Raw genomic sequence first — 23,026 nt, 5'->3', positions numbered from 1 at the left:
GTTATTTTCGTCACGTTAGGTTGGGTTGGGTTGAATTGCGTTAGGGTTGAGTTAGGTTGGGTTGAGTTAAAAGGGTTAGTTAGGTTAGTTTGGGTAGGGTTTGTTTCAAGAATAGCGTTGACATAGTTACATACTTTCCTCAGGTCAAAGATGCTATTCAACATGACACCACGTGACTCGCTCAGGTAATCAGTGTTCTCTGGGGTCGGTGCCTCTGTCTGCATCCTGGTGACTGGCCAGGCCTCCTGGTGACTGACCAGACCTCCTGGTGACTGACCAGGCCTCCTGGTGACTGACCAGGCCTCCTGGTGACTGACCAGGCCTCCTGGTGACTGACCAGGCCTTCTGGTGCGAATGCGGTGTTTGCGAATCTCAACCCAGTAGTGCTGTGCCCTCTGTAATCAAGTAACTAGATAAAGCACCACTTACCTTTCAAGAAACATCGAGCTCAGGTCAGCAAAGATGCGGCCATGTGTTCTAAGGGGAAAAAACAGGAGCATTAGAGTGTGGTATCTGATGTACAACTGTAACTTAAATTATTACTAAGTAGTACAAGGTAAAAGGAAGACATGATGACGACATCTAAGATTGCAAACAGTGAGTCATAATAACCATTCTGAAAATTAGACGCCCCAATCCACCCATTAGAAAATAAAGGAAGTAGCGACGTTTCAGTCTGCCTTGGACCATTATCTCGCATTTAAAATTCTAATGGGAAAAACAGAGAAGAGACAATAAGTACTGTTCGAATCTCGGAAGAACAGAACGAGAGGAACTGATGAAGCTACAGAAACCAGTGAGTTAGAGACGTCAGAAAAAAACTTATTTAGTGAAATATACGTGAGAACTGAGTCACTTAAATTAAGAGCGTTCGGAAGGCGGGGATAAGGTTCAAGCTCTTTCCTGCATTTACATTCAGGTGAACACAAGTAGGTGATTACACACACACACACACACACACACACACACACACACACACACACACACACACACACACACACACACACACACACACACACACACAAAGTTGATTGTTGATTGAAACAGTTGATTGACAGATGAGAGGCGGGCCGAAAGAGCAAAGCTCAACCCCCGCAAAAACACAACTAGTAAACACACACACACACACACACACACACACACACACACACACACACACACACAATCACACAATCACACATTATCAACGTTGTGTAACCTTTACCCCAATAATATATCGAGGTCACTGACTGCGTGAGACAGTACGAGACAGATAAGACAGCAAAAGGCAGTATAAGACAGCATGAGACAGTACGAGACAGCAACAGACAGCATGATACACCATACGACAGTACATGAGACAGCATCGTTCAAGCATAAACAACCAATAGCACCCCCCCCCCTATCCCCTCCCCCCTCGTTAACTAAGATAATTAACCCCACTCACAATGATAACTATAAGAGCCAATCGCTTTCATTTAACGTGTCGGGGGGGGGGGGGGGAGCGCTTTTAACTAGTATTAAACTAGTATCCGAGAGTGACATTGGTGCGACGTCGACGAATCAACGTTTGCGCCGTCGAATTGACGTTGGTGAAACGTGGATGGACCTCCGCTCTTTGACAGGGACGAGGCCCCTGGAACTCGGGGTACAGCCGCGCCCTCCAGATCAAGGGAGACGTCCGGAGGGGGAGGTGGGGAGGGTAGGGGGGGGGGGGGGTACGGGGGGTAGGGGGGGAAGAGGGGGGAGGCGCCGGAAATGTACATGTGCCATCTGTTGTACATTTCAATGATCTCCGTTTTCTACAAAATTACCGGTTACGTTTTCTTTATGATTTTCCAATTTTTCGTTTTTTGTTTTTCATTGCGAAGGGAAAGGAGGGATGGGGGGGGGGGGGGTCAGTTTACTCATTATGTCTGCCTGGGAGGTGAGTGAGTGCACTCATGTAGTCATCTGTGAGTGTTTGCTGGAAGTTCCAGTTCCCAGGAAACAGCCCGTAACAGCTGTCAATCACTCCCAGGTACCTATTTACTGCTAGGCAACAGGTGCATCAGGGTGAAAGAAACTTTGCCCATTTATCTCTGCCGGCGCCGGGAATCGAACCCGGGCCATAGGATTACGAGTCCCGCGCGTTGTCCACTCAGCTACTAGACCCCCCCTAGTCTGGTAGTGTGTGTGTGTGTGTACTCACCTGGTTGTGCTTGCGGGGGGTTGAGCTTTGGCTCTTTGGTCCCATCTCTCAACTGTCAAGCAAGTCTCACCCCCCCCCCATCACTTACACATTCATACAAACACACACACGATCTTAAATGAAGGTATTCCTTCAATGTATAATTGCCATGTATAGCAACGTAATCCTATTTCTCCTGTAAGTTATTTAGTTCATGCAAAGATGTTTTCCCAGGGACCAAACCACAGTGTAGTATAACAGTACATATTAATAATTATAGTTTCACATCAAAACAATGACATATTTTTAATTACTGTCACTTAACAGCTCATTTATCCAACCCGTTCTCGAACTTTCGTATAGTCAATATTGAGTTATTAAATACGTGCATATGTGACATACTAAACATACTAGTTTACCTTGAAAAGCTTCATAGAAAACACCGACCTTACCTAACCTTCTTAGTATATTAAGATAAGCATCTTATTGCTTCGTAATTACAATTATTACTTAACCTATTATAGGTATAGGTTAAGTAATAATTGTATTATAGGTATAGGTTAAGTAATAATTGTAATTACGAAGCAATAAGATGCTTATCTTAACATACTAAGAAGATTAGGAAAGGTCGGTGTTTTCTATGAAGCTTTTCAAGGTAAACTAGTATGTTTAGTATGTCACATATGCACGTATTAAATAAGTCAATATTGACTGTAAGAAAGTGCGAGAACGGGTTGCATTTATCACCAGCACCATAAATGAACAACGATGTCAATATATAATAGTGTTAAAAAAAAAAATTCCAAATAGGCTCTCTCTCTCTCTCTCTCTCTCTCTCTCTCTCTCTCTCTCTCTCTCTCTCTCTCTCTCTCTCTCTCTCTCTCTCTCCTCCCCTCTTTCTCTCTCTCTCTCTCTCTCTCTCTCTCTCTCTCTCTCTCTCTCTCTCTCTCTCTCTCTCTCTCTCTCTCTCTCTCTCTCTCTCTCTCTCTCTCCTCCCCCCTCTCTCTCTCTCTCTCTCTCTCTCTCTCTCTCTCTCTCTCTCTCTCTCTCTCTCTCTCTCTCTCTCTCTCTCAACAAGGGGGTGACCCAACAACAGGAAGCTGTCACACGTGTCATCCCTAACGATCCAACAGGCACCAGGTGTGGTTTTAGCGCCTGGTAATGCCGGGGAGAGTGACCATAGAGGCTAATATGGCGTATTTTCTCCCCCCCCTCCCCTCTACCCCTCTACCCCCTCCCCCCCCTTATGTGTTTGTGGGTGCGTGTGGCGGCCGGTACACAGGTGTGTGGTCAGGGGGTATCAAGGCCTTGACAGGTGTGATCAGCAACGTTGGGGTTTATTAGGCGTTTGACAGGTGCGATCAGGTCGACTTTAGGCTTCACTGACGCACACGTGCAGTCACGCATTATTAGGGCTTTGGCAGGTACATTAAGGTTCATATTAGGGCCGTGGCAATTAGTACAATATATATATATATATATATATATATATATATATATATATATATATATATATATATATATATATATATATATATATATATGTCGTACCTAGTAGCCAGAACGCACTTTTTGGCCTACTATGCAAGGCCCGATTTGCCTAATAAGCCAAGTTTTCATGAATTAATATATTTTCTCTAATTTTTTCTTATGAAATGATAAAGCTACCCATTTCATTATGTATGAGGTCAATTTTTTTTATTGGAGTTAAAATTAACGTAGATATATGACCGAACCTAACCTACCTAACCTAACCTACCTTTATAGGTTAGGTTAGGTTAGGTAGCCGAAAAAGTTAGGTTAGGTTAGGTTAGGTAGGTTAGGTAGTCGAAAAACAATTCATGAAAACTTGGCTTATTAGGCAAATCGGGCCTTGCATAGTAGGCTGAGAAGTGCGTTTTGGCTACTAGGTACGACATATATATATATATATATATATATATATATATATATATATATATATATATATATATATATATATATATATATAAAGTGTCTGATGGTGTAGTGGGTTAAGGCGTACTAGTTATGGCAGCTACTGGAAGGTAGTTGTGCTTTCTGGGTTCGAGGCCCACTGGTGGGTGTTGTCCAAAGATTGTTATATATATGTGTATGTATATATATATATATATATATATATATATATATATATATATATATATATATATATATATATATATATATATTATTAAATATGACCGAAAAAGTAAGATTAATAATTCTAACACGAATTTTCTCAATCTTTCGTACATTTTTTTTCACTGTTGGAGGTAATTCAAAAATCAATTCTCCAAAATTCATTTTTATTTTCTGAATTTTCTGAAAATAAAAATGAATTTTGGAGCATTGATTTTTGAATTACCTCCAACAGTGAAAAGAAATGTACGAAAGATTGAGAAAATTCGTGTTAGAATTATTAATCTTACTTTTTCGGTCATATTTAATAATATATGTCTACAGGAAAGACTGCTACAAAAATATACTAATATATATATATATATATATATATATATATATATATATATATATATATATATATATATATATATATATATATATATATATATATGTCGTACCTAGTAGCCAGAACGCACTTCTCAGCCTACTATGCAAGGCCCAATTTGTCTAATAAGCCAAGTTTTCATGAATTAATTGTTTTTCGACTACCTAACCTACCTAACCTAACCTAACCTAACTTTTTCGGCTACCTAACCTAACCTAACCTATTGAGATAGGTTAGGTTAGGATAGGTAGGGTTAGTTAGGTTCGGTCATATATCTACGTTAATTTTAACTCCAATAAAAAAAAATTGACCTCATACATAATGAAATGGGTAGCTTTATCATTTCATAAGAAAAAAATTAGAGAAAATATATTAATTCAGGAAAACTTGGCTTATTAGGCAAATCGGGCCCTGCATAGTAAGCCGAGAAGTGCGTTCTGGCTACTAGGTACGACATATATATATATATATATATATATATATATATATATATATATATATATATATATATATATATATATATATCACTTAAACTCTATGACCCTAAGGATTCGAACCCAGGCCACCGCGGGTTTCCCCCGTCAACAACAGCTGGTATTCTATGCTTCAAAAGGAATAAAGCTTTCCTCACAAATATATATATTTTTATATGTATATATATATATGAGAAGGAGGAGAGCAGAAGCAGAAAGCAGTAATAAGGTCAGAGAAGGGAGAAGGGAGGGGGGACAGAAGAGAGAGAAGGCCGCAGCACAGCAGACAAAGCAGACTCATTGACATGACCTTTCCTGGTAACATTTCAAACTCGATCACTATAGTTCATCGGTGTGCACCTCAATCATTAATTATCCTCAACAGTTCGCGTACGTGTTGTTTACCCGCGACCACACGCCGCAGCCGCCCGCGACGGTCACACCTCCAGCGGGTGCCGCCGCCGCCGCCATCTTGAAGGTTGTCGTCCAGGCTCTGATGGATTGACTGATTGATGGATTGCCTGTTGCCTCTGCACCTGGGCCCCAGATTATGTGTGGAAAGCCTCAAACAGGAAGTGGTTTACGGCCAAACCGAATCTAGTCAACTCACCCAGCCTATTGAGGTCGACGTTGGTTAGTTGGAGAAAGCCTCGTTTCTACCATTGCTTCACGTAAGTCTCTGAATTAGTTGTCTCTGTCCATAGCGTGAAAATTACAGTGCAACGAATTTTGAGAAGAGGTTGATTGACCCAGGTTGGCACGCCTCAGGTGACCTACAATTACTAAGATCTTGTGGGAGGGCGGCCTCCACGACAACCGGGCGGCCTCCACGACAAGCGGGCGGCCTCCACGACACGCGGGCAACCTGCACGACACGCGGGCAATCTGCACGACAAGCGGGCGGCCTCCAGGACACGCGGGCGGCCTCCACGACACGCGGGCAACCTGCACGACACGCGGGCGGCCTCCACGACACGCGGGCAATCTGCACGACAAGCGGGCGGCCTCCACGACACGCGGGCGGCCTCCACGACACGCGGGCGGCCTCCACGACACGCGGGCGGCCTCCAGGACACGCGGGCGGCCTCCACGACACGCGGGCGGCCTCCACGACACGCGGGCGGCCTCCACGACACGCGGGCGGCCTCCAGGACACGCGGGCGGCCTCCAGGACACGCGGGCGGCCTCCACGACACGCGGGCGGCCTCCACGACACGCGGGTGGCCTCCACGACACGCGGGCGGCCTCCACGACACGCGGGCGGCCTCCACGACACGCGGGCGGCCTCCACGACACGCGGGATCATCACCGAAGAATGGAGGGATTAATGAATATGCGGAAAGATTGAGAGGGTGAAAATGAGAAATATTATTGTGGGTGACAATGAGAACTATTAGGTAGGTGAAAAATATAACTGTATTATAGTAGGTGAAAATGGGAAATATTATAGTTATAGTATATTATAGCGCAGGCAGGGGGGGGGGGGGGGAGTGAGACCCCCAGCTCATACCTATAGTATTATAGTAGGTCAAAAAGAGAACTATTACAGTAGATGAAAATGATATATATTATAGTAGGTGATAATGAGAACAATTATGATAGGTGATAATGAGAACAATTATGATAGGTGAAAATGAGAACTATTATAGTGGGAGATGTTTCATTTAAGTGTACGAACTGGGCAGACGCCGCGACAAAGATAGAACAGATGGAGAGCATCAGTCTCATGAGAGTGGCGCTTCTGTATACAGGAGTATACATAGGTATACATAAGTGTAGCACAACTTAAGACCAGAAGAAGTTGGTGTTCCCCATGTTTTATGGGCGCCTTACAGCTGGGTGGACAGCGCTTCGGATTCGTAGTCCTGAGGTTCCGGGTTCGATCCCCGGTGGAGGCAGAGACAAATGGGCAAAATGTTTCTTTCACCCAGAATTCCCCTGTTACCTAGAAGTAAATAGATACCCTGGGAGTTAGACACATCATTTGGTCACCATTTGGTCCGGGAGACATTTCCCATCACGCAGGGTGCAGTTGCGCCTCCATAGATCTCCAGTGTAATCTTTTGATACTGGTAATGGCTCAAAAGGGCCACCACTTACGGGCTATTCATGCCCGTGCCACGTCTTGGGTGGCTTAATCTTCATCAATCAATCGGAGTTAGACAACTGCTACGGGCTGCTTCCTGGGGGGTGAAGGCCTGGTCGAGGACCGGGCCGCGGGGACACTAAGCCCCGAAATCATCTCAAGATAACCCCAAAATAACCCCGTCAGAATCAAAACTGAGATTGCATGAGGCGAGTTAGACAGTATGTGGTATGTATACCTTAATTAGATCTTCGAGGTAAACGTTCAAAGTTCCACCAACATAACCAGTTTCTCGCTCATTAATCAGTGACATGACAATTGTCTTGTTTGGCGCCAAAATCTGAATATCACATTTTGGTGTTGTTAGGATAGCCTGATATTTATATTGCCATTGTTGAGTAAATACCTGGCCAGCATTATTCCCATTAATTTTAAGTGCATAATTAGAGTTCATTGGTGGCCAGAGAGATTATCTTTATTTACATTTATCCCTCGATAATGATATATGGTGTAATTTGGGTCCTAATAGGTTGGATATTTTGAGCTGATTACACATGTATTTTGAGTGGATAAAAGTCACACATTATTGATATTTTTTTTTTTTGGCGATTACTGGTTTCATTGGCCAGAATACATTATATATTTTTTTTATTTATATATAAGAGTTCTTAAATTCTTGTTACAGACATTAGCACGCGTAGCGTTTCGGGCAAGTCCTTAATCTTAATATTCCCCGGAATACGACCCAAAAAAATCGTTTAACAACCAGTTACCCATTTTACTGTTGGGTTAAACAGAGGCTACAGTTAAGAATTTGCGCCCTGTAAATCCTCCCCGGCCAGGATACGAACCCAGGACAAAGCGTTCGCGAAATGCCAGGCGAGCGTCTTACCACTACGCCACGAGGGCTGCTGAATGTTTGATTTTATGTGAATGTTGATGATAAGCATTGTCAATGTTTTGTGAGTAAATCATTTGTTGAAGAGGAAAACAGAGGAGTATCCATGGCCCGAATGCCAGGCATGTCTCGTAAATGAACATTTTGGAAAAATAATAATAATAAAAAGATGCCATAAGGGTAGGCTGTTGGATATCACATGGAAAAGCAAACAAAAGTTTTTTTTTTTTTTTTTGGTTTCCAGTTCTCGAGATATTGAACTAAAATCGAGGCGACAAAATCAGGAAAAAGAATTAATTGAAAATAAACATGGCAAAACCATAAATATTCTTATAAAAAATACCTAAATGTGTATGTTTACACACACACACACACACACACACACACACACACACACACACACACACACACACACACACACAGGAGTCTGGGAGCTGAGTAGGGGTCTGGTAGCTGAGTGGACAGCGCTCTATACTCGTAATCCTGTGACCCGGGTTCGATTCCCGGCGCCGGCAGAGAAAAAAAATGGGCAGAGTTTCTTTCACCCTGATGTCCCTGTTACCTTTCAGCAAATAGGTACCTGGGAGTTAGACAGCTGTTACGGGCTGCTTCCTGGGTGAGGGTGTGTGAAAAAAAATAGTAGTAACAGTTGACTGACAGTTGAGAGGAGGGCCGAAAGAGTAGAGCTCAACGCATTCATACTATGTGAATACACCTGATGGAGCTCGAGAAGCTCAGGAATCTGTATACCAGTAGATTGACGGTTGAAAGAACCAAAGAGCCAAAGCTCAACCCCCGCAAGCACAACTAGGTGAGTACACCTCCACTCTCCCAACTAAGTTGGTGAGAGCATGTTAGAGATAATGAGGCAGTTTAGAACCTAGTATTGTGGTTAGACCCGATAATCCACAGTGATTTCTGTGGATTAAGCATAAAAAAAACGGGGAGTTGATTTCATAAATAACACTATAACAACGTCATTTACATAATAAAAGCACATTATAAAGCATGGGGGGAAAAGGCATTGTGGGAGGAATTACGCAAATGCACTAACTAGGAGTGACAGTTTACGGAATATTCTGAATGGATGTGTACGCGCGTTACCAAACTCATTACCATAAATGCATCAAGTGAATGGTATGAATGATCATGTTCTCCCGATTTGCCACTCCGTAAAAAAATGCAGCTGTTTTACTTAACTAGTAACGTACGAACAGCAACCCACCAAAGCACAGAAAAGGTAAATATTAAGGTGCTTAAATCTCATGGTAAAACGGCTTATTTATAACGGATTAGTGGATCTCCTATACAGCACATATTTGGGGAGATTGCGGGTTGTCGGACGACGGTGTTTGAGTATCATAGTTACACATAAGCATAGCAACAAAACACGCACACATACGCATAGCAACAAAACACACACACACATATACATAACAATAAAACACACACACATACATATAGCAACAAAACACACACACACATATACATAGCAACAAAACACACACACACATACATAGCAACAAAACACACACACACATACATAGCAACAAAACACACACACACATATACATAGCAACAAAACACACACACACATATACATAACAATAAAACACACACACATACATATAGCAACAAAACACACACACACATATACATAGCAACAAAACACACACACACACATACATAGCAACAAAACACACACACACATATACATAGCAACAAAACACACACACATATACATAGCAACAAAACACACACATATACATAGCAACAAAACACACACACACATATACATAGCAACAAAACACACACACATATATACATAGCAACAAAACACACACACATATACATAGCAACAAAACACACACACATATACATAGCAACAAAACACACACACATATACATAGCAACAAAACACACACACATATACTTAGCAACAAAACACACACACACATATACATAGCAACAAAACACACACACACATACATAGCAACAAAACACACACACATATACATAGCAACAAAACACACACACATATACATAGCAACAAAACACACACACATATACTTAGCAACAAAACACACACACACATATACATAGCAACAAAACACACACACACATACATAGCAACAAAACACACACATATATACATAACAAAACACACACACATATCATGTAAACGATCTTCCAGAGTGTATAGACTCATTCCTCTCAATGTTTGCTGATGATGCAAAAATTATGAGAAAAATCAAGACAAATGAACATAAACAGAGACTACAGAACGACCTGTGCATACTGGACGAATGGTCTAGAAAATGTATCATAAAGTTTAACTCAGGTAAGTGAACAGTAATGAATTTAGGTGAAGGGAGCAGGAGGCAGAACACAAGGTATCATCTGGGAGATGAAATCCTTCAAGAGTTAAATAGAAAGATCTGGGGGTTGATATCACACCGAACCTGCCCCCCCTGAGGCCCACATCAAAAGGATATCATCAGCGACATATGCTAGGTTGGCGGAGATAGGAACTGCCTTTTGAAAACTGTGTAAGGAATCATTCAGATCCCTGTATACCACCTATGTCAGACCATTCCTGGATTATGTAGCCCCAGCCTGGAGTTCATATCTTGTTAGAAAAGTTTTGTCTTGGCCATACAAGACAAAGTTAGAAAATATTCAGAGGAATGCCACGAGACTAGTCCCAGAACCGACAGATATGAGTTACGAGGAAAGGCTACTGGAATTAAATCTCACGCCCCTGAAACATAAAAGAGTTAGGAGACATGATCACCACCTACAAAATTATCAGGGGAATTGACAGGGTGGACAAAGACAAACTATTTAGCATGAGTGGAACACGAATAATGAGATACAGGTGGAAATTGTGTCTCCTTGTACACAAATGAGCCACAGAGATATCTGAAAGAACTGTTTCAGTGTCAGAGTAGTTAACAAATGGAATGCATTAGACAGTGGTGTGGTGGAGGCTGACTCCATACTCATTTTCAAATGTAGATTTGATAAAGCCCAGTAGGCTCAGGAATCTGTACACCAATTGATTGCTAGTTGAGAGGCGGGACCAAAGAGCTGAAGCTCAACTAGGTGAGTACATATACAAAGTAACAAAACATGCACACACACATACATAGCAACAAAACACATACACACACACACGCTGGTAAGTGTTAGGGACGCTAGGAGCTGAGTGGGCAGTACGCAGAACTAGTAATCCTGTGGCTCGGGTTCGATTCCTGGCGCCGGCGAGGAACAATGGACAGAGTTTCTTTCACCCTGATGCTCCTGTTACCTATTAGTAAATAGGTACCTGGGAGTTAGATAGCTATTACAGGCTGCTTCCTGGTGGGGGGTGGGGGGTGGGTAGTAGTAACAGTTGATTGATTGACACTTGAGAGGCGGGCCGAAAGAACAGAGCTCAACCCCCGCAAACACAACTAGGTGAATACAATTAGGTGAATACTAACACACACATAAAAACACTTATACATATAAACAAAACACACACACTCACACATATACATAGCAACAAAACATATACATAGCAACAACAGAACACACACACACACACACACACATACCCAGCAGATGAAAACACATCGTATATGAGTATATGTATACAACGTATATGAGAAACTAAACTAACCCCCCCCCCCTCACCAATATATAACAAAAAAGGCATTTTCCAACCAGTCTTATTTAGCCTCCTGCCTCAATAAATCTAAAACCTACATATACAGCATTTAAAAACTACATGATTTATGGCGGGAATTAACAAGAATAATGGCCAAATCTGAAAAAAAAATATACTGAGAAAAAGATTTATGAGAAATTGAATTCAGATTGATCGGCTATTTACATGTGATAACATTAATAATTCAGATTTTATTTGCATTTGATTTACAATCAATTTATATCTCTGGCGCGCTCCCGGAACTCACTGTTTAGAATAAATGATTCGCGGCCAACAGCAACTTATTCCAAATACATCACCAAGATTTTAATGAAGTTTGTTATATAATACAACAAGGAAATACATTCTTCACATCAAGAGAATATGTATGGATACACTGTATAACATTAACGATGTTATATATATATATATATATATATATATATATATATATATATATATATATATATATATATATATATATATATATATATATATATATATGCGAACAAGCCTGAATGGTCCCCAGGACTATATGCGAATGAAAACTCACACCCCAGAAGTGACTCGAACCCATACTCCCAGAAGCAACGCAACTGGTAACTACAGGGCGCCTTAATCCGCTTGACCATCACGGCCGTCAAAAGGAAGTGATAGCCGAAGCTATTTGAGCCACTTCCCCGACGGCAACTCGGATGGTAATCTTGGGCATAGCATTTCACCAAATCACCTCATTCTTTGGGGCACACGTGAGGAACACAAATGCGAACAAGCCTGAATGGTCCCCAGGACTATATGCGAATGAAAACTCACACCCCAGAAGTGACTCGAACCCATACTCCCAGAAGCAACGCAACTGGTAACTACAGGGCGCCTTAATCCGCTTGACCATCACGGCCGTCAAAAGGAAGTGATAGCCGAAGCTATTTGAGCCACTTCCCCGACGGCAACTCGGATGGTAATCTTGGGCATAGCATTTCACCAAATCACCTCATTCTTTGGGGCACACGTGAGGAACACAAATGCGAACAAGCCTGAATGGTCCCCAGGACTATATGCGAATGAAAACTCACACCCCAGAAGTGACTCGAACCCATGGGTTCGAGTCACCCATGGGGTGTGAGTTTTCATTCGCATATAGTCCTGGGGACCATTCAGGCTTGTTCGCATTTGTGTTCCTCACGTGTGCCCCAAAGAATGAGGTGATTTGGTGAAATGCTATGCCCAAGATTACCATCCGAGTTGCCGTCGGGGAAGTGGCTCAAATAGCTTCGGCTATCACTTCCTTTTGACGGCCGTGATGGTCAAGCGGATTAAGGCGCCCTGTAGTTACCAGTTGCGTTGCTTCTGGGAGTATGGGTTCGAGTCACTTCTGGGGTGTGAGTTTTCATTCGCATATAGTCCTGGGGACCATTCAGGCTTGTTCGCATTTGTGTTCCTCACGTGTGCCCCAAAGAATGAGGTGATTTGGTGAAATGCTATGCCCAAGATTACCATCCGAGTTGCCGTCGGGGAAGTGGCTCAAATAGCTTCGGCTATCACTTCCTTTTGACGGCCGTGATGGTCAAGCGGATTAAGGCGCCCTGTAGTTACCAGTTGCGTTGCTTCTGGGAGTATGGGTTCGAGTCACTTCTGGGGTGTGAGTTTTCATTTTCATATATATATATATATATATATATATATATATATATATATAGGGGTACCACCTCTGGTGCAAGTGTAGGGACCCATAGCCTCAGAGAAGAAAATAAGGAGTACTCAGAGAAGACCTTGTGGATCCTCACTGAACACTTTGATATTTTCTTCTCCTACCACCCCTATTCTTTTTTGTATGTGTGTATAATATATATATATATATATATATATATATATATATAGCTTTGTATGGTCTTCATTTGGGACTAACACAACAGCTCGCCAGAGCTCATTTGTCGCTACGGACGCATTTTGCCGAAGCTCTCTTCATGTATTTATGAAATGATTTCTTCGGTTGATGTCTATTCTCCTATAGCCGTTGTACCTGTCGATTATTTTGGTATTGTTGGTCAGGATATTTTTGGTGATGGTCCGTATAGAAACTATGTGATCTTTGATGGAGACTTGAGAGAAATGTTACCGTCTTGCCTATATACTGAGATCTTTGGGCTGAGAGTCTCCAAGTGTCGGGAATGTTGTTGAGGTCTTATTTTTATAGTATATTGTGAGTTGTGTCCCCCCTCCCATGCTCCTTTCTCCCACTTCCTCTGCCCATTCCTTCCACTACCCTCCTCCCTTCCTCCTTTCCTCTTGCATGACTTCCTTTCACTGATCTTGAGCTTCAGCGCTGCTGCACGAAACTTTTCCAAACACGCGCAAAACCTATGAAATCTTGTAATTAATGTGAAGTTCGAGGCAGGCGACGTCAGAGCTCAATCCACGATTAAAAAAATAATGGGAAGAAAATGAGAAGTTAAATTGCACTGTCCTGATGGTGAGCCGAGCTACAAGTCCTTCAATAACGACAGGTATAGTGCAGTGAGAGGCTCAATACTCGCCTGAGTATACATTTGGTGTATGCAGGTGTATAAACATACATCACAACTCTTACATATGGCGAGAAACAAATAATACGTACAATAACAGAACAAGCAAATGATAAGCCACGAATGCAAGATGATATTGCATCGAAGGTAAGCTCCTGGGTCCCGCCTTCTCCGCTCTCGGTGGGTACCTACTGCAGTAGCTGCCTACATTTTTATTGTAAAGTTAACTATCTCCAACGCTACTCATCTATTATCTGTTCTCTATGGTGGAAGACGAGGAAGCAAACGAATGGAGACAGAATGAGAAGGGAAGGGGGTAGTGGAGTGATGAGTGATGAGGCGTGAGACGTTGAGGTCGAGGGACTCATCTAAGTAAAAATTGGGTGACCAAAGAGACAGTAGAAGTGAGGGAGTTAGGAAAGTTGGGAAAGCTTTCTGTAAATGTCATCTGAGCCTGGGAAGACAAGGTTGTATGTACAGCTCATTCTCTTGATTTGCCACTCCGGAAAAATTCCAACCTTTTTACCTAACCAGAAGCGTGCGAACCCAAGCAACCCACCTAACCTATTGAGTCCCATTGCAGAGTAAACTTGAGTATTTGTGAGCCGCTACTTTTCTTAATAGGTTGCATTTTTAACATTAGTCTCGATATCGTAAAAAAACGGGTTGGTGTGTGTGTGTGTGTGTGTGTGTGTGTGTGGACTCGCCTGTATGTACTCATTTGTATGTGACTGTAGGGTAACATTCAACGCCTAATAACAGTCCTTCAGTAGCCAAAGCCTCATTATAATGACTCTTGGTTCTCATAATATCAACTCTTGAGACTATGCCTATAGAGATAGCCTCTACTAACTACCCCTACAGCTAATTCCACTTGCTCGCTATCCTTACACGAGATAAGTTTTCCTTCTGTGGTTCACCTGAGTTTCTAGGGTCACCCTCTCCCCACTCTACGACCTCTCGTACTACCCTTATTCATGTTAAGCATTTAGATTTTGTGCACTTTGTCAGTACCTGTAAGAATCTATGTTGTGAAAATGTCGGTTATTAACCTTCCCTTTCTTCCTGTGTGTCTAGGGTGTGGTCTCGTCTGCCTTTCCTTGTAGCTCAATCTTCTAATTTAAAATATGAGTCTTTTAGTAATCTTTATGATTTTTTATTTTATTTTTCTTAGTGATTTCAGCAACCTGTCATCCGAATGTTACATAGTAATTACGGCAACTTTTGGTTGAATGTTCAAAAACGTTCCCGTTACTCCTATTCATTTTGTAGCGGGTATGAAAAAGGAGACAAAAAAAGAACCAAACGTTTCGTACGTTTGGTATAGTGCATTTATGTATTAAATAAGGCCAAGGATGGAATATATTAGGCCCTAGGATGACTTATTTAGCCTAGGCCAAGTTAGGTTATATAGTTACTCGTCCGGTTTTGATATACCATCAGGAGTATGCCAACGGTATACAAAAGGTGAACTGGTTTTGTGTCCAATAGTCCAGATTTGTACATTCGACCAACTGTTACTATAAGTACTATCAGTTTTGGAGGACTGACTGGTTTTCTCAGATGGAGATGTACTTGGGGCTATATATTCCAGTTCTGGTTTAACATATATGCTTTACAATATCCTGAGGGCGTCCTAAGCCTGGTGTCTGAAGGATACACGCATTCTGGCTAGCACTGCACATGCCACTCGTGTTATCCTGTTAACGTGTGCCTCTGGTGAAAGGCTCCGGGTTATGTCTGTTGCCACAGTTGTCATAGCATTTGCATTCCCATTATCTTTCTCTCTCTGTGGCCCCTGTGGACCACGCCCCTCCAACACTGGTCCACCCAAAACCTTCCTCTCCACCCAAAACTACAGACCACAAAACCTTTCCCCCCTTTCCCAAGACCACATCCCCTCATCCCATTCAGACCCCCACCCCAAGACCCCACGCCAAGACCCCCACCCCAAGACCCCCACCCCAAGACCCCCACCCCAAGACCCCCTCCCCCCGCCTCACACCCCCGTACACAAAATATATCCCCGGGAGGCGCCGGGTGGAGACAACCCCGCGCCGAGGGCAGTGAGGGCTGGCACGGGGGGGGAAAAAAACTTTTAATTACACTCCTTAAATGGAAGATTTCTAATGAAGAATTTTAATGATCTTTTTATTTACGCAGGTTATGGGGGGAGGGAAGGGGGGGGGGCAGTGGAACCGCGGCCTCGTGGAACACACGCTGCCGCTTGTTAGGACCTGTTGTTATGTTTGGACCTGTTGTTATGTTTGGACCTGTTGTTGTTATGGTAGGACCTGTTGTTGTTATGTTTGGACCTGTTGTTGTTATGTTTGGACCTGTTGTTGTTATGTTTGGACCTGTTGTTGTTCATGTTTGGACCTGTTGTTGCTATGTTTGGACCTGTTGTTGTTATGTTTGGACCTGTTGTTGTTATGGTAGGACCTGTTGTTGTTATGTTTGGACCTGTTGTTGTTATGGTAGGACCTGTTGTTGTTCATGTTTGGACCTGTTGTTGTTATGTTTGGACCTGTTGTTGTTATGTTTGGACCTGTTGTTGTTATGTTTGGACCTGTTGTTGTTATGGTAGGACCTGTTGTTGTTCATGTTTGGACCTGTTGTTGCTATGTTTGGACCTGTTGTTGTTATGTTTGGACCTGTTGTTGTTCATGTTTGGACCTGTTGTTGCTATGTTTGGACCTGTTGTTGCTATGTTTGGACCTGTTGTTGTTATGTTTGGACCTGTTGTTGTTATGTTTGGACCTGTTGTTGTTATGTTTGGACCTGTTGTTGTTATGTTTGGACCTGTTGTTGTTATGTTTGGACCTGTTGTTGTTATGTTTGGACCTGTTGTTGTTCATGTTTGGACCTGTTGTTGTTATGTTTGGACCTGTTGTTATGTTTGGACCCGTTATTGTTCATGTTTGGGCCTGTTGTTGTTCATGTTTGGACCTGTTGTTGTTATGTTTGGACCTGTTGTTGTTATGTTTGGACCTGTTGTTGTTCATGTTTGGACCTGCTTTTGTTCATGTTTGGACCTGTTGTTGCTATGTTTGGACCTGTTGTTGTTATGTTTGGACCTGTTGTTGTTCATGTTTGGACCTGTTGTTCATGTTTGGACCTGTTATTGTTTATGTATCGTCTTGGGCATGTATTTGTCCAAGTATATAAAGGGTGTCAGGATGCGTCAGATGATGTTACTGCGTTAATATGTGGCTCTTGGGGTCAATGTTGGTTCAGTGTCTACTCCTAAATACTTTGCCATTATATATTTACCCATTTACGAAACCTGTATATCTTTCCTAAATCATTGAGACTTCGTTTACATTTCTTAACAGTTTAAAACATCACAACCAATGGTTATTATTGTTATGAGAAACCTTGTATTGGTTATTAACAGTTTATCAAATGTAAACAAAGCCGCCATGTTTGAGGGCAGACGGACAGGTGTCGTAAGTGGCTGCGGAAATGTATAATGAATCCTGACCCAGACCGTCGACTCTCTGCTCTTCCTATTTTCATTACCTTGCATTTAATGGGATTCGAGACTAAGTAACTTTTTTCTTCTTCAGACCAACACTGATGGTCGTCGAAATCATAATGAGTCATTATGCCACTTTCTTCTGTTCTGATTCATATCATAAGTTTTGCAGCATCTACAAAACATTGTAATTCACCTGTGTCATTAACATACGCCAGGAGCAGAAATATAATGAGTCTAAATACGGGTTCTTTGGGCCACTTACTTTTTGTTCCCCTACATTCTCCTCTCTCGCCTCTCACTAATACCCTTCTCTTCCTCTTACACAGGTACTCAGTCACTTCACCTGGTTAATGCAGGTGCCTCTCGTGTGTTCCAGTGTCAAAGGATTTCTGGTAGTCCCTAAAAATGCAGTCAGTCTATCCTTCATTTTATTCTTAAGTCATCGTTATCTTACCGGAGCAACTCTAGCACGTTCGTTACGTCCGTCTGTGCACAAACAGGTGAAATTTGTACTGATTTTTGCAGGGTGGAGCTTCAGCTCTTGGACCCTGCTTCTTTTACGGCCGTTAATCGCCTAATACAATGAATTTTTAATCCAATTAGTACCTCCAATTAATCATATTTTTTTTTTTTTTTTTTTTTTTTTTTTTTTTTTTTTTTTGAGATATATACAAGAGTTGTTACATTCTTGTACAGCCACTAGTACGCGTAGCGTTTCGGGCAAGTCCTTAATCCTATGGTCCCTGGAATACGATCCCCTGCCGCGAAGAATCGTTTTTTCATCCAAGTACACATTTTACTGTTGCGTTAAACAGAGGCTACAGTTAAGGAATTGCGCCCAGTAAATCCTCCCCGGCCAGGATACGAACCCATGACATAGCGCTCGCGGAACGCCAGGCGAGTGTCTTACCACTACACCACGGAGACTGCTAAGTGCCAATATATATTTGATTGGCACTTTCCGGTGGTCCATCACTGCATATTGGCACTTTCTGGTGGTTCATCACTACATATTGGCACTTTCTGGTGGTTCATCACTACATAGCGGCACTTTCCACTAAATAGTTTCTATAAGTGCCATCATTTCACCAGAGTGGGCTGGGATAATCAGCTGGGATGGGATGGGATCACGGGTCAAAGGTGTCCACCTTTGACCCGTGATCTCTCGCGTTTCTGATATTCATTGCAAAAGTTTCCTCCTTTTGAACCTTGTCAATTTCACTATTGAGCCGTCAGACCTACTTCCTTCAGTCTTCATTCGTGCACCAACATGAATGAATTTTGTTGCAAATTTTTGTATGTCTCAAGAATCGCTCTGTTCGTTAAGAGACTGAGGTTCCACGTTGGCGCTGCGTACTCTTAAAACCAGTCTCACGTAGGTTGCACACTGAATGGCTCCCTATTGAGGTTCCTGAAGGCTCTTCTGATGTTCACCATGTTAAAATATGCATCTGACATTTGCGTGTGCCCATTTTCTTTACTTAATATAATTATCAGGATAAAGCGCTAATCCATTAATGGAAAGAACATGCATGGCGACTGGATAGAAGATGGGAGGGGACGACTGAGGGAAGGAACTGCACCCAAACAACTTAAAACTATCGGGGATCGAACGAGAAGCAGCCAGCCCGTTGCTCTACCAGCCAGTCGAAGTTCATTCCACTGTGTCAGTACAAGACTCGAGCGAGATCTACACACCCACAAAGCATAATCAGAGGAATGCTCTGGACGTCCTGTATCCCGCTACAGGACAGAGTGGGAAGGGTGGAAATAGCCCAAGCTATTCTATCCCTTTGAGATGTATTCTTTTCTAGTCTCAATAAACCTACTTGAACTTACACACAGAAATCACAATTGCGTGATGTATCAAATGAACAAATCCACAAGGGCCGATTTGTCGTAGCTCAGTCGATTAAGGCAGCGTCTGGGATGCTCCCGGACGCAGGTTCGAATCCTCGTCCCGGCCTTACGGGCTGTTCATGCCCGTGCCACCTCTTGGGTGGCTTAATCTTCATCAATCTCGTCCCGGCCCCTTGTGGATTTGTTCATACTTGAACTTGAAACCCGCGACACCGTTCACCCCTGTAAGGGTAACTGCCCCATTAGAGCCGGGCATTAAGCTCACAATAACCCCAGTTTTACTCCCCCGACAAAACTAATTGCGCCAAAAATCTCTAAGAAATGAGGTATAAATAAATTACATAATTACATTACCGCTATAAAACACGTAAACATATTGTTATAAACCAGGTTGAAATGAGATGTAATTAGCACTATTTTCGTTATTAATTTTGTTTATAATTACTAATATTAATGTAATCATAACATAATTATCAGAACAACACTAAAGGACTGTAGGTCACTGTAGAGTACTGTAGGTCACTGTAGAGGACTGTAGGTCACTGGAGAGGATTGTAGGTCACTGTAGAGGACTGTAGGTCACTGTAGAGGACTGTAGGTCACTGGAGAGGATTGTAGGTCACTGTAGAGGACTGTAGGTCACTGGAGAGTACTGTAGGTCACTGTAGAGGACTGTAGGTCACTGGAGAGGACTGTAGGTCACTGTAGAGGACTGTAGGTCACTGTATAGGACTGTAAGTCACTGTAGAGGACTGTAGGTCACTGTAGAGGACTGTAGGTCACTGTAGAGGACTGTAGGTCACTGTAGAGGACTGTAGGTCACTGTAGAGGACTGTAGGTCACTGTAGAGGACTACAGGTCACTGTAGAGGACTGTAGGTCACTGTAGAGGACTGTAGGTCACTGAAGAGATTGCAGGTCATTGTAGAAGACTGCAGGTCTCGGTAGAGGACTGTAGGTCATTGTAGGGGACCGTAGGTTACTGTAGAGGACTGTAGGTCACTGTAGAGGACTGCAATTCACCGTAGAGGACTGTAGGTCACTGTAGAGATTGCAGGTCATTGTAGAAGACTGCAGGTCAAGGTAGAGGACTGCAGGTTGCTGTAGAGGACTATATGTTACTGTAGAGAACTGTAGATCACTCTAGAGGATAGCAAGTTACACCCACAGGATGGGTATGTGGTCTAATACCACCCACAGGATGGGTATGAGGGCCAATATCAGCCACAGGATGGGTATGTGGTCCATTACCACCCACAGGATAGGTATGTGGTTCAATACCACCCACAGGATAGGTATTTGGTCCAATACCACCCACAGGATAGGTATGTGGTCCAATACCACCCACAGGATAGGTATGTGGTTCAATACCACCCACAGGATAGGTATGTGGTCCAATACCACCCACAGGATGGGTATGAGGGCCAATACCACCCACAGGATAGGTATGTGGTTCAATACCACCCACAGGATGGGTATGGGGTCTAATACCACCCACAGGATGGGTATGGGGTTCAGTACCACCCACAGGATGGGTACGGGGTCCAATACCACCCATAGGATGGGTATGGGGTCTAATACCACCCACAGGATGGGTATGGGGTCCAATACCACCCACAGGATGGGTATGTGGTCCAATACCACCCACAGGATGGGTATGTGGTCCAATACCACCCACAGGATAGGTATGTGGTCCAATACCACCCACAGGATAGGTATGTGGTCCAATACCACCCACAGGATAGGTATGTAGTCCAATACCACCCACAGGATAGTTATGTGGTCCAATACCACCCACAGGATAGGTATGTGGTCCAATACCACCTACAGGATAGGTATGTGGTCCAATACCACCCACAGGATAGGTATGTGGTCCAATACCACCCACAGGATAGGTATGTGGTCCAATACCACCCACAGGATAGGTATGTGGTCCAATACCACCCACAGGGTAGTTATGGGGTACATAATAAATGAACTAGACTAACTTTCACGTACCTCCTTCCCACCAACAGGTAAATACTTAACACTGGCTCAGCCCAACTTTTCAACATAAACAGTGCAACAAGGAATTAACTGAAATTTTTTGGGGAATTTTTTAGTTGAGAATCTTAACTTAGCAGTCCAACAAAAACAACAACAACAATAATAATATTAGTAATAATAATTATAATACTAATAACCATAATTACACTGCAGACTATTAAATAAGTCACAATAACGTGGCTAAGACGCCCAAACCACACGTGTGCAACACGTGTTGATAACGCACCAGACCAGACCGCAACGTCGTCTCTTCATTGAACTTCAGATGTGTGGGATGGGCGTCATAATTACAATAACGAGGTGAGTGTCTAAGGATTAAAGAGGGAAAGAAGTAAAGGAAAAAACAGAATGTAGAGAGAGAGAGAGAGAGAGAAGTATAAAAGAGAAGAGGAACCAGAAGAGCCTATTACGGGCTCACCATAGCCCGTGCTACATGGACACTTCGTTCTAAGTAGCTAAATCTGAAACAACAAACTGGAAGAGCCGCCGAAGCCCCTTCAAGAGTCAGTACTGGAAACCTTCCCAATCGCAAGGAGAATTAATAAGGAAAGGATCAGTACGCACAGGAACGGTATAGCGTGGCCGGAAGTCCCTCTGTCAAGTGTCTGAGTGTAGAAAGATGTATGGCATGAATGTGGGAAATAATGGAAACAAAAATAGAATAGGAATATAGAAAACTGCAAATGGTCTTTTGGTCCACTCGAGGCAATTCGTATGGATATTCACCCAAACTCATTCACATATGTCTAACCTGAGCTTGAAACAACTTAGTCATATAATACGCCAACCGGAAACTTATTCCTTGAATCAACACTTCCGACTCCATTATATTATTAACATATTTATTGACAAAATTAATAAAAAAATTGCCTTATCGGAGTAATTCAATTAGGTAAAATTAACTGCCACATGACGGGAGACGTCTCCCGTCACGCAGGGTGCAGTCGCACCTCCCACAGACCTCAGATGGTTCAAAAGGGCCACCACTTACGGGCTATTCATGCCCGTGCCACCTCTTGGGTGGCTTAATCTTTATCAATCAATCAACTGCCACATAAAACAGACGATCTAAGACAATAGGCCTAATAAGTAGATTTAAACACGTATAAATTTCATAGTTACAATCTACTATACCAGACAGAACACATGTTTTAATTTACAAATCTGTAAATGCATTTTATTGTTCACTACCGCACAAGACAGAGATGGATTCAAAAGAGATGTAGCTGAAAAAACTAATATGGGCAAACAAATTGGGATCAAGTGGGAACAAGACCTCTCCCTAAAGCCGGCGGAACATCAGGCCAGGCTGTTGTAT

At 42.7% G+C, this 23,026-nt stretch overlaps 1 long non-coding RNA gene across 1 annotated transcript in view; it reads right to left on the bottom strand.

Moving 5' to 3' along the window:
* Nucleotides 1-428: 428 nt before the first annotated feature.
* Nucleotides 429-23,026, bottom strand: part of LOC138367026 (uncharacterized) — a 305,583-nt gene continuing 282,985 nt past the window's right edge. The window contains exon 3 of the long non-coding RNA XR_011229299.1: nucleotides 429-477. This is a non-coding gene — a long non-coding RNA (uncharacterized lncRNA). The remainder of the gene's footprint in view (nucleotides 478-23,026) is intronic.

This window comes from Procambarus clarkii, chromosome 21, assembly GCF_040958095.1.
Source record: "Procambarus clarkii isolate CNS0578487 chromosome 21, FALCON_Pclarkii_2.0, whole genome shotgun sequence".
NCBI classification, from domain to species: domain Eukaryota; kingdom Metazoa; phylum Arthropoda; class Malacostraca; order Decapoda; family Cambaridae; genus Procambarus; species Procambarus clarkii.
The sequence above is the reverse complement of the archived record's forward strand: the minus strand, read 5'-3'. Positions and strand labels throughout refer to the sequence as shown.